The 18472-nt window shown below is 38.4% G+C and overlaps 1 long non-coding RNA gene across 3 annotated transcripts in view; it reads right to left on the minus strand.

The window, feature by feature from the left end:
* The window catches only part of LOC118500703, a 347021-nt gene that overhangs the window by 42719 nt on the left and 285830 nt on the right, over window positions 1–18472 (minus strand). For all 3 annotated transcript variants that reach the window (XR_004903280.1, XR_004903281.1, XR_004903282.1), the window contains one exon: window positions 11572–11695. This is a non-coding gene — a long non-coding RNA (uncharacterized LOC118500703). The remainder of the gene's footprint in view (window positions 1–11571; window positions 11696–18472) is intronic.

Below are 18472 nucleotides of genomic sequence, written 5' to 3' on the forward strand. Positions count from 1 at the left end.
GTAAGAGTTTCTTCTTTTTTGTACAGCCAAGTAATATTTCATTGTGTAAATGTACCACAGTTTTTTTATTCACTTATGTACAGATGGATACTTGGGCTGCTTCTAAACCTTGATTATCATAAATAATGCTACAATGATTACAAAGAACATAGGACTGCACATATTCTCTCAAATTAATATTGTGGCTTTCTTCAAATATATTCCCAGAAGTAGAATCACTGGGTCATAAGGCAGTTCCATTTTTAATTTTTTGACACAACTCATACTGCTTTCCACAATGGCTGCAACCATGGGCATTCTCACCACACAACAATGCAAGAGGATTCCTTTTTCTCTACATCCTGGCCCACACCTGTTTGTTGACTTATTGATAGCCATTCGGACAGGTGTGAGGTAATTATTTCATTGTGGTTTTAATTTGCATTTCTCTGATATTAGTGACATTGAGCATCTTTTCATATGTTGATTGGTCATATGTATGTCCTCTTTGGAAAAGTGTCTAGTCAGGTCCTTTGCCCATTTTGTAATGGCTGTTTGGACTGTTTGGTTTTTTGGTGTTAAGGTTTATAAGTTCTTGATAAACTTTGAATAGTAACCCCTTATCAGATATATTGTTGACAGATATGTTCTCGCATTCAGTGGGTTGTAATTTTCATTTTGTTGATGGTTTCCTTTGCTTTCCTATGTAAAACTGTTTAGTTTTACATAGTCCCATTTATTTTTTCTTTTGTTTCCAGAAAAAAATATTGCTATTAGAAATGTCTGAGATTTTACTGCCTAAGTTTTCTTCAGTATTTTTATGGTTTTGAATCTAACATTTAAGTCTTTAATCCATTTTTAGTTTATTCTGTGTACAGTGAAAGAAAGTGGTCTAGCTTAATTTTTTTGCACATATCTGTCCAGTTTTCCCAATGCTATTTATTAAAGAGACTATCTTTACCCCACTGTATGTTTTTGCTTCCTTTGTCAAATATTAATTGACTATAACTAACAGCTCTGTCTTAAAAGATAAGACAAAGAAAGGCCTGGGATAGGATGTCAAGTGGTGGAAATATGTGCCCAGAGATGGAGATGCAATTTGCGAGGTGTGTGACAACAGACAAGAAATTGGATGAAGCAGGAGATGAATGTGGAAAAGTAGGCCAGTGAAATGTAAAGATAGATTACATAGAAAAGGAAGGAAAAATCTTAAGGGGATTTCAGTAGAGCAAGAGAGAAAAGAAAGAAAAGATCAAAACTAAAGAAACGTGGTGTTCCAAAGCATTTACCATCAAATTAAAATTAAAATTTAAGTATTTGTGTAAAAAAGGAAGTAAGTCAAACCATAAACAGGGTTAATATCATGAACATGTAAGAAGTCACAGACATCAATGAAGCAATTAAAATCCCAGTACAAAAATAGAAAAGTGCTTATAGAGAACTTACAAAACCCAATAAGCAAATTGTCAATAAAACATCAGAATAAAATTACAATACAAATAATTCACAAAGAAATATGAATTAAACTAGCAAATCAGATATTATTTTTCCTGGCAGATTAGGGAAGTCTTAAAGAGGGAGGTCAGAATTGGCTTATGGGCATCTAGATGGGCATTCTGCAATGTCATTGTAGGGACCGTATGACCTTCTTCGGAAACTATTTACCAACATGTGCAGGGGTCCTTAAAAAGGCGTAGTAGTCCCCACAGAACACAAATTTGATAAAACAATCAGGATAACGGAAAAACTACTCATACTCAAAGTTGCTCTTTATAGCACTGCTTAACCTAAACAATAAACCACCCCCATCAAGATCACAATCAGTACAGCAAAATATCCACAGAGAATTATAAATAAATTGTGATAAAGTCACAGCAAGTATTACAATACAGCCATCAAATATCACTTTTAGGTTATTGTTACAGGAAGAATTCAAAACTAAACACAGTGTGATTCTACTTACATAAAATGCATACAGCTATAAGCACATAGAAATAAATACTAAATGAAAATATATTAAAATTTTCTTCATCTTATATAATTGTAGGCTATTATTATTTTCTTTTGGAGGTCTTTCTGTATTTTGTACAATGAAGATGGATTACTATATAATTCAAAAATATATTTGGGTATTGAAAGACAACATAAACATTTTAATTGTAAATAATATTTAGAGAGAGCTGTCCATGGAAAATGAAACTAATCCCCACTCTCAGCTGCCTAGTGATAAAGCCTTAATTCCTAGATGAAAGCAAGTTTCCTTTCTAAACCCTGTGACTCTGTGTGACTATAAAGATGATATACAGGATTGCTCCTTCCACATTTTATTGTCCCCAAGAAATGACTTTTAGAAGTCTTTTCATTATTGTTTTCTTCTAAGAAGGTTTTTATAAGAAGAGTAAATGTCAACTTTATTTTGGGTCTTAATTTTTCCAGAAGTCCTAAACTCCAGGGAGTATATCAATACAAACTAACTCTCCTCTTTCCTCTCTTCCTTACTCTCTCTCCTTTACTCATGCCCCCCCATTCTCTCTCTCTCCATCTCTCTCCCCCTCCTTCCTTCCCTCTATTTCTTTTATAATGTCTAGGTGTGTCTCTTATCTGCCCTCAGACCAAGATGGTAGCTCTTTCTTTGATTTCTTCAGTATATTATATAATGTTCAGAATAGCACCCTTTATTCAAAGCCAACTTGAAAGTTTCAAAAATACAACTCAGCCCTGGCTGGTGTAGCTCAGTGGGTTAAGCGCTGGTCTGCAAACCAAAGGGTCACTGGTTCAATTCCCAGTCAGGGCACATGCCTGGGCTACAGGCCAGATCCCCAGTAGAGGGCATTCAAGAGGCAACCACACATTGATGTTTCTCTTCTTCTCTTTTTCCTTCCCTTCCCCTCCCTCTAAAAATAAATAAATAAAATCTTCAAAAATTAAAAAATATACCATTCAACTTCCATTGCAGTTAAGATATTTTCAAGCACCATAGGAAACAACTGCATGCGTGGCATATTACACACACAGATGAAAAACAGCATGTAAGAAGTCAACATGATATTGATTCAAAAGGACATGTGATGAACTCCTTTTTCAGGGCAAATACTCAGTCCATGCTGGGGTTGCGGCAGGAAGTAGAAACTGGCAACAGCCCACCACTGGAGAGGAGAGCAAAAAAGTGATGGTAACTTTAAATGAAAGAGAGAAGCTTGAAGTTTTTATATTACCAAACCAAGCAATTAAAACATTAAATGTGAAATCTGAGGCACTGTAAATTTCCTAATATGGTATAAGTGCTGAGTTTCCCAAATGATGTTTTCTCATTTTTCAACATATCAAAGAGCATGCCAAAACCCCAAAGAAACATTTCCATTTTGAAAACAAAAATAAACCACACACATCCACATTCTATTAATAGTGTTGTCTTGCCTTAAAGTCTCTGCATCCTTAGTGAAAAACCCCATTGCAGTTTACATAAATTTTAACATTATTGAAAACTCCTGTCCAAAGTAAACTGGATGTGTGTGGGTGAGTTAGGCGGGACTGAGGCAAGCGTAATCAACCCCTTTCCGTGTTTTCCTAACTGGAGACCAAACGTTATGTTCCTCATCGTCACACCTAAGGACTATGTAAATACATTCTCCATATTTAGCAGCATTTCTTAAGAGAGAGTGTAAAGAAGGAAGTTGGCAAAAGATACACAGGTTCAAGCCAACACCACAAGATCTGGAGACCTAAGATAGAGGGACATAAGCTTAGAACTGAAAATCCCAGAAGAAATTGCTAGACAAAGCAAAGGATATGTCAAAAATCCCCAAATCCTGAACATAAACTCTTGATACTGCCACCATGGTAAGAGAAAAACAGCTGCCCTGTGTCACTTTATGTTTAGAGACAGAATAAAGCCATTAAATGTGATTCTCTCCTTCCTCAATCCAAACACCCATGAGTTGTTTGTTACCTATATGCTCAGCAGAGAGTCAATTGCCTGGAATGAATACAATGAGTACAATGAGAGATGAATGAAATAGAACCTGCTTGAAAGATGCTTTTTCTGTTTTAAATCCTCAGCCAAGGAAAGGAGAGAGAGAAGGGGAGGGTTGGAAACAGAGAGAGAGCAACATGGATCAGCTGCCTCCCATATGCGCCCCCACCAGGGATCAAACCCGCAACCAACTATGTGCAGTGACTAGCAATGGAACCTGCAACCTTCCTGGTGTATGGGATGACACTCCAATCAACTGAGCCATCAGGCCAGGGCAAAGATGCTTCCATTTCTGAGAAAAGAAAAGAACCAATGCAAAATAACAGTAAGAAACATCAAAGTGATGGGTACTAGACTTATCATGGACTGAGGCAAGTGTAATCAACCCCTTTCCGTGTTTTCCTCACTGGAGACCAAACGTTATGTTCCTCATCGTCACACCTAAGGACTGGGTAAATACATTCTCCATATTTAGCAGCATTTCTTGAGAGAGTGTAAAGAAGGAAGTTGGCTTAGATACCTCATAAGGTATCTAAATATCTAATCACTATGCTGTACACCTGAAATTATAGTAATATTGCATGTTAACTTATCATTGAAAAATAAGTTTTTTTTTAAAAAAAGAAACAATAAAGGGTCATTTAGTCCATCCTTTAAAATTGAGCATGGGACCCTGGCTGGCGTAGCTCAGTGGATTGAGCGCGGGCTGCGAACCAAAGTGTCGCAGGTTCGATTCCCAGTCAGGGCACATGCCTGGGTTGCAGGCCATGGCCCCCAGCAACCGCACATTGATGTTTCTCTCTCTATCTCCCTCCCTTCCCTCTCTAAAAATAAATAAATAAAATCTTTAAAAAAAAATTGAGCATGGAACTAAAATGGTCAACCCCCAAGTCATTTGGAGAGTCCTAATCACCTGCCTACATGCACAGTCTTAATTGTTTAAGCTCTGAGAAACAGGCCCTAGAATGGCCCTACCAAGATAAGGAAAAGGGAAAACAAGAATTATATGGGGACCACAAACCCACCCTGAGCAGGTGAGGCGAGGGTAAATGAAGAAAACTAACTGACTCAAGATTTGGTGACTCAAAAGTAACTAGGAAGAAAAAAAAGGGAGCACAGCAAGTGGTGAGGTGAAAAGATCGCCTTTTTCAAGCCAACAGACAGATGCAGGGTCACATCCGCACCCGGCCTCTCTTCCTTTTATTTCACACACATCGACCTAGTAGCATATGGCAGGTGCTCTTCTAAGCACTTTATAATTCTTTATTTATTATCCCAACAACAAACAATAGAAATTGGTTCTGTTACTATGCTCACTTCACAAATGGAGAAACTGAGGCACTGTGGGGCCTAGTACTTTGAAGAGAAGCAAAGTGATGATTCAAACGTGGGCAGTCTGGTCCCAGTGTCTGAGCTCTGAAGTTCTGCATTGCATCATTTATAAAATACTTCCTTGTCAAGGATGTGGTATAGATCCAGCAGAATATATGGACAGCACCCAGCACAGTGCCTGACATTTAGCAGAGGCTGAATAATTCATCCCCCTCCTCCCACTGCTCCCTACTCTCTCTCCCCAAACTGTGGGAGGCTGCAGACAAGATTCTGCACATAAAGGCAGTTACTTCAATCTGCAAAGGCTCAGGGGCTTGGGGCAAGCTGGAAAACAAGCGTCTGTCTGTATCCCCTGAGGCCTGGAACAAATGCTCTAACTCTAGCAGAGATGTCCAGCATTTCCAGCCAGAGCCTGCCTTTATTATAATCTGCATTCCAGGAGCAAGAACTGGAGATAAGCCTTAGGGAAATTGGAGATTTCTGACTTTTATACTAGGAGCTACATAGATTTATGTCAAACACAAATAACACAAGACGTATATACACACATACATACAACATCTAAAATGTGTATCAAACCTACCACCAACATAAAATGACCTACTTTCCAGAACCTTTCATTGCCTAGAAACTGGCAGAATATCTGTATCAGTCTGTGGCTTGTTTTAAGACAGACCAGAAACTGATGGTGAGCCCAAGTGCAGAGTCCCTTCTGAAATTATTAAGAATAATTAGGCCTAGGGTCCAAGGAACTGTGTTATAAAATGTGAGAAAATTTTGTTTTCCAGCCCTACTGGCAGTATTTTCATGGAATGATGACAATAAAATGGACAATAAAATAGACAATAAAACAGAGACTATTTCTGCATCTTGGTATTAGTGTAAAAAACCACTGAGAAGGTAGACATGTTATCAGTTAAGTGACTTATTCAGTTGGACAACTTATTTAGTTAGATGCTCACAAAATGGGATTTTAATATCTTTGGAATATATTTAATATATTTGGAATAATTGTACACAATTAGTACATGTTTCTAATCAAAGAGTTTATAATACTACCTGGTAGAAATTCTGTCTACACATTCTTTCAATTTTCCCTCATTTAATAATAAGCCCTATTTTACGTTAAAAAAAAGAACATTATTTAATTGTGAGAAAAGATATCCCTACAATTAAGTACTGAAAATGCTGTTCTGACCCTGAGAATGTGCTAACATGGTCTAAAAGTAATTAAGAAGAAAAGCTGACTTTCCACATTTTTAGTTTTGGTCACTGTGGCTACTGGGTTTGTTGGTGGCCTGCCAAATCTTGCAAAATTACAGTACTCCTATCCATGTGGTTTCTAAAACTATAAGCTTCTATTGTGAATAAGCTTGATTTTCTGCTTCAGAAATCCATCAACTGCTAAGAGAGACTCTACAAAGAGCCCAGGTGCACACACCGGGAATCAAGTTCTTCATTCATTTTAATTACAGTTCAGCAGCGCAAGAGAAAGAGGAAGGTGAAGAAGCATCTTCATAAAATGTTCATTCAAAATAAAAAATTTCTGTCAGGGACACAAAAATGGCATCTTTCAACTTGCTCATCTTCAAAGTTCCCCAATGTGAATTATGCCTCTGTAATCATATGCAAGCCACATTTAGGCTTATGGCTCAGCCAGAATGTTTCAGGAGGGGAGACAGGAACAGAAAAGGAGACAGAGTTAGCAGTGAAAGAGGAAAGCTGGATGAAGTTTTTCAGACTTTGTGGACCTGTGTGAAACAGTTCCACTTACTGTTTAAGCTGTTACCCCCTAGCAGGGAGATTTGTTATCTTCTTAGTCATTTCAAAAGCCATCAAATGGGGATAAGGGAGGGAAGAGGTGGGGGAGGGAGGGAGTTTTTATGTGTGTGTCTATGAGTCAGCAGAGCCGGAAGCCTAACTAAACTACTTCAAACAAGAAGCTGGGAAGGAGGACAATAGCTTCCACCCCCAGACAGTGAGAAATTGCATTATCCTAAGGGATCACGGCCACCCGTGTTCAGTGCAGATAAGTGAGAACCTTCTTTGCTCTGGCCAATAGGAGACCTACAGCCGCAGCTGCTCCCAGAAGCTCTGGGTGGCCTCTCTATTCCAGCAGCTCCAAATGGTTTCAAGGCAAAAACACTGCAGCTGGGTGGTGTTCAGAAGCCCAGGGAGGAGGCTGACAAAGCAGAGGGGTGGCGCCTAGCATCCCCCCCACCAGGTGCTCTAAATCTCTCTAGGGCCTTAGGACAATCACAAGGAGGTCTCAAGGCTGATTCCTAAGGCAGCTGTCAGAGCCTGCCTCACTGCCATTCCACAGCAATAAACTAACACTGTGCCTCAGAGACTCCAGAAACTGGGGAGATTTTCCTGCCAGGCAGCCTGGTGCTCTAGAAGCAGTAGTATAATTAATGCCAGCTGGCACAAGAATGGGGCATTCAGAATTCAGTCTCCAAGAGAAAGAAGCCTTGCAGAGAAAGAAGCAATGCAGACAGGAAGTCCTTTGGGACACTCCCTTTAAAGACTCCTGCAAATCCTATCAAATACATACATTTGCAGTAAAATTTTAAATCCAAAAAAATGTGTTAACTGCCTTCTGAGAGAGAAACAAATCTTAACATTTGAGGAAAAGTATATAAAAGTTACAGTATAAGCTTACTTTGGGGTTATTGTCATTTACATGGAAGAATTAAATTTAAAAAAAAATATTCCACTTATTAATGAGTACCTGCTGTTCAATTTACAGTATTTCTTTCTTGATCTCTAGCTAATGCCTATAAAATATGTTTAACTGACGAAAAAAGTTAGTCAAAACATAAAATAAGCTGCTAAGGCTGAATTCTCACATATATACTCGTAGTCCCTTGACAAAGTAACCCCTTTACAGAAATCACTTTTGTATGTATATTATTTTAAAGTATTTTTTATTATACACACAAAGTATATTTTATATATTTATTATATAACAAAGTGTGTGTGTGTGTGTGTGTGTGTGTGTGTGTAACAAATGAGAAGGGATTATAGGATGCAGAAGATAGAAAAATAATGTTAAAATTGGAGCACTGGCAACCATATGAGTAACAACAATAATATTTGGTGCAAAACCAAAATGGCATAGGTGTTAAAATTAAAATTAAGTCATTTGACATCTCAATCACTGAAATGGAGGTTGAAAGACTGAGGAGATGGCTTCCACTTGGCCCCTGATTTGCTGTGGGGCCTACATCAAGTTGTGTGATACCTCTGTTATAAAATCTGCAAAATGGAGATAACACTTCATGCTACCCACCTCAGAGAGCCGTTAGAAGATTAGATACCAAAAAAAGAAAATCCTCAAAGCCCTTTGAGTTTCTCATCAATATAAGACATGCAGTGTAATAAAACACCAGCACCCCCTCACACACACAAAACTCCTAGATGTAGGAAACAGATACCAGCAACGCAACAGGGCCAATAACTCACCCAGCATTAAATGCATCTCAGATCAGGGAGATGGTGGGCAACTCTGCCCACAGCTTCCAGTGAAAAGGTGGGGAAAATAATGCTGAAATGCAGATCTACTCAAACCAAACAAAGCAGCCAGCAATAGGAAAAAAACAGTACTTTTTGACAGATAGCCAATGAATCAAAAGAAGCAATCCTGACAAATAAAATTCCAGATTTTTGCTTAAAGGTCTAGATCTATGAGAAGAAAACCAAGTGACATTGCACTGGTAGTTTTTCATGAGAAGTAAAATCTCATATTAAAATAAAATTGGTTCCCCAGAAGGTTAAGTGTAATGACCCTTTCACTGTGAATAAAATTTAAATGCAGAATATTTTTAATCAATTTGTACCAGAAACAAATGCCAAAATGAACTGTACATGGCCACCTAAAAAAACAATTATCTGGGAATTTATAGGAAATTAAGAGATTATTAAATATTCCTATGTCCTAAAATATTCTGAATTACGGAAAACTTGAAATTGGTCAAATAAATGCCATATCATATCATATCATATCATATCCTTTTTGTGGGTCATGTATCAGATTAAAATAAAAAAATGAGAAATATCCTATTCCTTGTTCTCATGAAACTCAGTCTAGCAAGCAGGAGACTTAGACCAAGAAAAAGAATACAATGTGTTAGAATCAAGTATAAAACAGTGCTAACAAGGAATAGATGAAATAAGTAATTAATTCTGCATGGAAAAGGAGAGGGGTGTAGCTCAAGAAATTTTCAGAGACCTTGTACAATGAACATGACTTCACCACATATGGAAGAAGGAAAAAACGGCATTCTAGATCAGGAAACAGCGGCCTGTGTCTCAGGGCATGTCTCAGTATGTCCTAATCAAGTGAAGCACCATGGAGACAATCTGGAAGAGTATGAATTGCAAGGTCTTTGTGGAAGAGAGCGAGAAAGGGACAGAGTATCACAGGATGATATTTTTGAAAAGGGACTTGATTATTTTCTGTATTTCAAGATGTGAGACTGAGGCAAAACAAACAGAGCAGGGAAGGTAGGACCTGCCCCCAGCATGAGACAGACTACAGGGAACGGACAGCAGCGCAGAGGCCCACTCTCTACATGTAGGTGAGGGAGTTAGAAAGCAATTCCGCTAAAGGGTGTGACAAGCTTAACCATGACTCAGGCACGGTCAGGACTTGGGTTCCTAGGAGAAATAGCAGATGAGTAAAAAACAATGCAATAGACTAAATAAAGGCCTCCAAAGAAAACAGGACTTAATGTCTGGAACCTGTCATTGTTACCTTCTATGGCAGAGATTTTGCAGACATGATTGTATTAAGGTTTTGAGGTGGAGAGATTATTCCAGATTATTCAGTTGGGCCCTACATTCAGTAACAAGAATGCTTATTAGATGGAGGCAGAAGGGGATTTGACTACAGAAAGAAGGGGAAAAGGAAATGTGACCAGGGAAATAGATATTGGAGTGATGGAGCCACAAGCCAAGGAATCTCAGCAGCCACTAGAAGCTGAAAAAGGTAAGAAACAGACTCTCCCGTAGGCCTGTGGTGAGAAAGCATTCCTGTTGGCACCTAAATTTCTATTGTTTTAAGCCACTAAATTTGTGGCAATTTGTTACAGGAGTACAGGAAACTTATACTAACACAGTGAGCAAAGAATCATCTCTCAGGTCCTCTTGGGTATTGCAATCGCCAGTTTTGATAAAAATAATTCAGATGGAAGGCACCTCAACTCTCAAGGAGAAGTTGAAGTCCAAGCTAAAGCCTTAAAGGAAGGCTAATTCATTGAACTGAGTAACTGGTCAAAATTTAGGCAATGGCAATGCAATAAAAGCAGAATAATTTAATACAAGACAGATGAAAGAAATGCAAATCATGGCCATCATATGATGACATATGAGGAAAGAGAACTGGCTGTGAAAACTAGTGGGAAAAATAGGAGAGATACAGCAACTCAGAGGACATCACTGGGTCACCGAATTTCTGGTGTAGAATAGTCGCTTAATTTTAAGTGCCCATTGGACTTGAAAAGACGTATGAGAGGGGTGGAAAACACATACTGGCATCCTGACTCAATCAGAATGGGCTCAGGAATTGGATCAGGACTAGACCATGAAATCAAAAATATCAGTGGGTCTAGGTGTGCGAAGACTATGGCAATGAGAGAGATGGGACGTGAAGTGCTAACGAGCTTCAATTGTTGTGCTCTTCAGCCCCTTTGGAAAATAACTATATGAGATCTATTTTGGGAGAGTGGGAGCAGGGTAGGATTATCCACAGTAGACTAAATAGCCCAGGAAGATGGTAATTAACCCAGCCAAGGGCAGATGGTAAGAATAGAGAAATGGAGAAGGATTAGAAAAATATTTAAAAGACATGGTGAATTACCTAAATAAGGAATGAGTGGCTGGTAGGGCATGAGGGCAGCTGATAAATGACAATACCAATCTTTGAAGTACAAAATTTAAAAGAAAAAATTATGATAGAACAGAAAGAAATGAGTTTGTCCATGGCTATGTTGAATTTAAGGTATTGATGGGTCAGGGGTGACAGCCAGAAGCTAAAACTCGGAATGTCGAAAATGTTTGAGATATTTAAAAAAGCTATCTGTAATATACTCTACATACCCTTATCTTTTTCGTCCTAGCCCATCACTATGAAAGAAATCAAAAAAAAAGTTCCTAAACTTTTAATAGCCTTAAAACAACATTCTGGAACCATACCCATGCCACCCACTTGTAAGAAAAACCTTGCAATGGCAACACTTAAAAGTAAAAGTATTAAAAATTTTCTAAGAGGAGGAAAAAATTCTTACCATTAGCCATTTCCCTTTTGGGTCTGTTAGTTTTGAGGCCATCTGGTGGACTGGACAACAGAGGGCAGCCATGCATGGGTCAGGGGCAGCTGGGAAGGCTGTTCAGGGAGGATAGCAGGATAACCTGATGACGGAAAAGAAGGCATAGTTTTGAAATGTGCAGAGGACATCAAGTTAGACTCTGTCAGAGCAGTAAACACACATTTACAAAGCCCAGAGAGAACAAAGCCCAATATGTTATGGAGAAAACAGCCCAATAGACACCTGGGAAAAGAGATGAAGAAAAATAATTAATAAGAATACAGGTTTATCTAGGGAAGAAAATGTATGCTGTAAGTCCGCTTTAGATTCGGTATTCCTCTCCACCGAAACCATCAGGTGTACAGCGCTTACGGAATCCAAGTGGCTCCCCCTCTAGCCTGTAATTGATCATGGCTAATACCAGTTGAAATGTGAAATTCCAGATTAGACAATCTGGGAAGGCGGATGTGCGGGAAGGCAGCGAGGTTTAATGTGAAGGTGCAAAAGACTATGATATCATCTCAGCCCTCAGTCAAAGTATGTAAAGACAAGTAACGTTCTTTAGCCCCATAATGGAGACCACTGCAGTGCAGAGGTGACAGTAAAAAAGCATCTTTATCTTAATAAGCTTTTAGACCAGCAAGTACCCACAGTGAAAAAATAAAAGGCCTAGTAAAACAGATGTAAATAAACAAGCATATGAGAAAATCAGGTCTTATTAGTAAGACCTATTATGAAAATATCTCAGTGTCTGTTTAAGCTTTGAAGGTCACGAAAAGTCCTTGCAGTACTGACATTCCGGAATGAAGGACTGTATCAACAGAAGCTCAAAACACACCCCAAGTTAATCACACCACCTTACATCCGCATAGTACTTATGAATGCTGCCTCATAACATCTCATCAGATCCCAAACAAAGCTGTGCATATGCTGACTCCCCCAAATTTTAACCATGGATTCACTCCACGTGTTTTTATTTAGTGCCTAATATATAAATCATTCTGAGGGGAAATACACACGTAAGTAATAATGCCTGCCCTGAGGGAGTTAAAATTGATTAAGTGAAAAATATAAAACATAGAAATATAAAAGTGCAAAACATAAAAATTTTTTGAAAATGGACAGGTAAGAGTTAAGTATTCTTCAAGGCAATAAATGAGAGACAGAGAAAAGAAGGTTATGAGTTTTGAAGTGGAAAAGTATATACGAAGAAAAAAGGACAGTCATGAACTGGAGTCCATGCGAAACGGATAAAAGATATATGAGTGGACACGTGGCGAGAGGAGCTTCCGAAGGACTGGGACCAAAGAGGCTAAGAAAGAGCCTGCTGTGATGGAAGTTATGACACGAGCATAGAAAAGAAATTCTTGCTGCAGAACAGAAGGTGTTAGCTGCAAATGAGGGGAGGGCCAGCTGAAGAGGAGCTGACTGAGGAGTGTGAGCTTTACTTAGACCCCGGCTTAGTGTTAGATCAGGAGTGAAACATACACTTTAATTGGAAAGCTACACAGGGAAGATGGGACTGAATACCTTTGTCTTAAGCGGCTGGTTAGAAGGCTGTTACAATAATCTAGGCATGAAACCATGAGTTCCTGACCAAATGGGAAGAAAAAAATATGAAAAAGAGATGTCAGGGGGAAAAAAAGAGTACTCATGAAGAAGGAAAAGATTTGAGTGATTGTGTGGATAAAGAGGATAAAGGATAGGGAAAGTTAAAAATTGTCTGGGATCAGTAGCCAGAAGAACGAGGATGTCATTACTAAGGCATTGGGAAGGAAGAAGGTGGGCATCATTTGAGAAATGGCTCTGTTTTGAAGGCACTGCAATTGAGATGAGGATAGTATAACCTGCATGCAGCACCTTCTGGAGAGGAGAGACCAAAAGTGAGCTCTGCAGACTGAAGATCCAAGGTTAGAAATCGTCTCTCTGGGAGGAAACCGAAATAATAATATAGGCATAGAAAAACCATTTAAAGAAAGAATCCAGGGCCTATGGGCTGAAAAGATTTTTGGAATTTCTCAAACACACATCACAGTTTCTGACTTAGTGGCAAACTATCAGGAAATATTCTAAACCAAAGAACTTGGAGATACTTCAGAGATGAGACTGGACTTATAGAGGGAACATATTTCTCAAAATATTTCAAAGACAAACATCTAACAAGCAAAAGTCATCTTAAAATATCAAACTATCAACTTTATGGTTAGTAATGGCATCAAATCAAGTCCTGTAGAATTTTGCTACAAATAAATTATGGTTAGCTTATAACATGATTTTTAATCATTCAACATCATGACCAAAAAAAAAAAAAAAAACAACCAAAGTCACCAACAGGTAAGTAGGGTCTGGTATTTTCAGTGCCCCCTGTCCCCTCACCACTGACAACCATAGTAACAGCCACTGGCATACACGTTGACGGTTTCTTAGGGCCACAAACACTGTGAAATGTTGTGTCAAAGAGCCACAGGTTTCTCAAACTAGAGAGGTAAACTAAAGGTTTACTTGGGTTGTTTTCAAGCTTCTGGTGGAGAACACAAAGCTAGAAGTCACTTCCACAGCTGTACAGACAGAGTTCTGAAGCTTGCCATTATTTCGAGGAAAATGACATGGCTTCTGCATATAAATAAAAACATAACAGTCATGTCCCGTCTTCCAGGTAAAGATGTCCCAGAGATATTACAAACAACAGCCACAAAAACATACACTGCCCTCCTGCCTCATTTCTCCCTCACTGAAAATGAGAAACTACTTTCTCAAATAAGAAAATCTAAAAGTAATGCCTAACACTTGTTATTAATTTGTTTAGTAATAACAGCTAACATCCATTTAATACTTACTATGCTTCTGGTACTGTTATATACCTGGTACTGCTTCTGGTACTCTTAAATATCTACAAAACACCTATGTGGTAGGTACTATTATCACCAACCCCATTTTACTGAAGAAGAAACCAAGGCCCAGGGAGGCTGAGTGAGTTGCCCAAAGTTACATCCATAGTACGAAGTGGAGCCAGGACTCGAATCTAAGCAGAAGGATTTCAGTGCCTCACACTCTACCCCCATGCTGTCTGTCCTATTTCTCAAATACATGCCCCAACACCACATGTCCTATTAACCCCAGAAAGTAAACTATTGTTGAAAGACAGTAAACACTGTCTATGACATAAGTGATTCTTGATTATTTCAAAAATTTCCAAGAGTACCAAATACAAACAAACCACAAGAAAATAGCCACACACACACACACACACACACACACACACACACACACACACAAACCACTTTCTAAGGATAGTTTAAATAAAAAAGATTGCAGTTGGATGTAGAGAAACTTTTGACCATTTAAGGTGACCAAAGAAAAATAGAATGACTGATACTAACAGACAAGTTGGAAACATTTCCTTCTGGACATTTTTTTTAAAGTACTTCTGATTCGCATTTATCTACTTTTTAAAGTCGAGTTTGGACTACATGCAGTTTTTCTTTTAAGAAAATTACAGGATGTATTCTGTACTTCCCCCTCCTAATTTTTCTCCCATTTTTGCTGATTGTGGTCTAAATCTGTCTTTAAAGGAATTATACAAGCATCTGGCACAGGATCTTTGGTAAGCACGACAACTTTCATTAAAAACTGATATTTTGACCTGTATTTGTGAAGAATACATTTTAACTGAAGGCCTCTACAATAACTAGTTAATTGTATTTTTGATTCTGCCTACATTTTCTGGATCAAATGTTCTCATTTGGCTAATTTTACCTAAGACACTTACTTGCTACCTGATTTCAAAACACAGAGGAGAACATGCTCCTAAAAATAACTGTTAAGAGGCAGAGAAGAAAGCAACCAAGGATTTATTAAAGAAATGCAGTTGTCCACATGGTTTCATTTCAGATATGCCTAGAGGAGGTGACAGTTTTTGGATTCGATCTCCCATGAACCTGTGATGTTCCAGAGTTGACAATGCAGAACATAAATATTAGGCATGTCACATGGTTCTACCGGACCAAATTGTCAGAATCGAGTTTTACAAGCAAGATGCCAGAAACAGCATTAAAAGCTTGATCAATAGCTGCCAGAGTCTGGAAAGGGGCTTGGCCCCACTGTGGCCTTATAGGGCATGAGGTCCTAGTGAATCCCTTCTCCATCAAGCAGGCAGCATGGAGAATGCTGCAGGAAATGTGGGTGTTCACGCTTCTCTCACCCTGGCCACAAACCTCTTACATTCCTAATGCCTGGTATAATGCTGATGTTGGATAAAGGAGATCAACAAGGAAAAAGACTTTTTGAAATTCGGTGTCAATATGGAGAGCAACAGAAACCAGAAGCTCAGCATTTAAAATTTAAAAATACTAAAAAAAAAAAAAAAACACCTCAAAATTAGTTTCAGTAAGTGACTTTAGGATTACATGAAATTTTAGGACTTCTTTGTATTTTTAAAAAATTAGCTGCTTTGATCCATGCCTAAGAGAATTAAAAACTGCAGACTGACTTAATCAGTATAACACTTTAAGTAATACTCTCTCATTATTGCCCTCTTCAGAAATATTTCTTATTGCCTCACCCTTCAAGGAGCAGTCTGAGCCAGTGTTTCCCAAACAGCATAAAGCAGAGACCTAGCCAACAGAGTGGCTGTGCATGGTATTCTGGGAAACGAAGATGATGTGTTCAGGGTCTTCCGTCTGGGGAACATATATAAATTGGTAAATTCAAGACTGTAGAAACTCTGTGAAGTGTTCCCTACATTTATTTTACCACAGAATGCATTTTCACAAGGAACCTCATGGGATACCAGGACTGCATAGAATACAGCTTGGGAAACACTGCTTCAACCTTCTGAGCTCAGCATTCAAGACTTAAGAATCTGACCCCAAATTACCCTTAATCACCATCAATACACAGTCACAGCTCTGATGAGCAATGCAGATCTGATATTCCAGTGTTCCCCCCCACAGAAAGTCACCCCTCCACTCAAGTTCATGTCCTCCCACGTTCTGAACAAACAAACATTTGCTGCACTGCTTTGTTTGGACAATTCCCTGTGCTAGAATCTTCAGTCTTTGATTCAATTTAATCCCTCAGCACTTGAAATAAAACCTCATCTCCTCTGAAACTCTCCCATATACTGGTGTTTTTACTTTCCTCTGAATAAGTCACCCCAAAATAAATGGTGCTTGTTTGGGACTAACCTCCCACTTATATTACTAGTATTTCTGCCTGTCCTTGAGCAATAGCAGAGGACTGATTAAAAGCCTTCCAGCAAGTGATTTAAAGTCAAATGGTAGCTCCAGGGTACTAGGTTCCTGGGGCAATTTGCTCTCTGAGCTTCACTGGCGTCTTCATCTGACCATTGGGGATAAAACAACATCAAGTCCATTGTGCTGTTGTGGAGTTTCAATGCAGGTAACACCCAAGACGCTATCTCAACACCACTTAGTACAGAAAGCACACAATACACGTTAACTCTATTATTTTCATATGATCTAAGTAGAAGACTTACCCCAAATGCTGTGACTGCCAATAACCAGCACACATACAACCTCCACCATGTTCCCTTCGATGCTATGCTATGCTGTCACGTCGATTACTGTAAGATGCATTGGCAGTCCCTAGGTCAAATCATCACTGGGAAATCCATTAAGCAATCTAAAGTATAATTCTGATATTGGCATGTCTGGGGAAGTTACATGTGTTTTACATTGTTACTCATTTGCCCATATTTATGTTTTTTATCTAAACATAGTTTGAGCATCATACAGTATGAACAGGCCAGTCCATGTAGAATCACTTTAAACATGAAGGAAAGTAGTTTTTGTCTCTTGATGAAAGGAAAACATTGTTAAAGCAAATGTAGATATTAATTATTATTTCATTTCATTTAAAACATTAATGAATGCTTTATGGGGAAAAGGGGAGAGTATGCATTTTTATATTATAGCTGAAAAACTTAACACATTCAAAAATTCATTCATTAATTATCAAATAAATGTGAATTAGTTTAATGAAGTCTTCATGGGTGTCATTTGAGGAAAGATCTGAAACCCAAACCTACTTGGTAGCATTTCCTTTTATCTGTGTCTTCTTTCCCACGTCTGCTTCCCAGTCTTCTCAAACTCAACATCACTTTCTTTTCTATCTTTAGGTCTCATACTGGTCTCCTGCCTTCCAAAATATCTTTTATTTTTTACATTTTCATTAGGTGACTTACTTTTGTTGAAGTTAATTCCACATATTATCAGTATTGTCTCTTTCTAAAAGTAAAGTCCCATTTCCTCCCCTCCTCTCCGCCCCTTCTCAGCCTGTCCTTTTTCTTTGAGAAGGATTGCTTTTTGGTATTTGATGCTGACAGAAAGTGCAAGTGGCAGAGTGTAAGCTGTAAAACAAGTCCATCTTCAAATCACCTCGCAGCAGTCCACGCTTTCCATGAGAACATGGTCTCCTTCTCCAAAGACGGAAAGACTGGATTTCCACCCACTGCAGCTCTCCCCACCACAGGGTGTCGGAACAAAATGGATGGAATGGTGAACACAAAAAAACAAAACTAATTTCATTTTACAAAGTACATTGAAAAGTTTCTCATTGTACATGTGATGCTATATATAAAATGTTACTCATTATATATGTAATACATGTGGAAAACATAAATACTTATACACATATATAGAACCTTAAGCAATTTTACATCTTCTCTAATGAAATCTAGTGGCAATTATTTATTTGAACAAGTGAGATTCTTTTTTTTTTTGGTCTGATTAGAACATTCTTAGTATTATAAAAGTGCCCAAGTTTTGCAGGATATGTCTTTGCCTGGCATACTAACGTGCCAAAAGGCCCAGAAATCGTAACATCTCATGCTTTACTTCCTGCTGTCATTGTTATTTCT

The sequence above is a fragment of the Phyllostomus discolor genome, chromosome 5, assembly GCF_004126475.2.
Source record: "Phyllostomus discolor isolate MPI-MPIP mPhyDis1 chromosome 5, mPhyDis1.pri.v3, whole genome shotgun sequence".
Lineage (NCBI taxonomy): Eukaryota > Metazoa > Chordata > Mammalia > Chiroptera > Phyllostomidae > Phyllostomus > Phyllostomus discolor.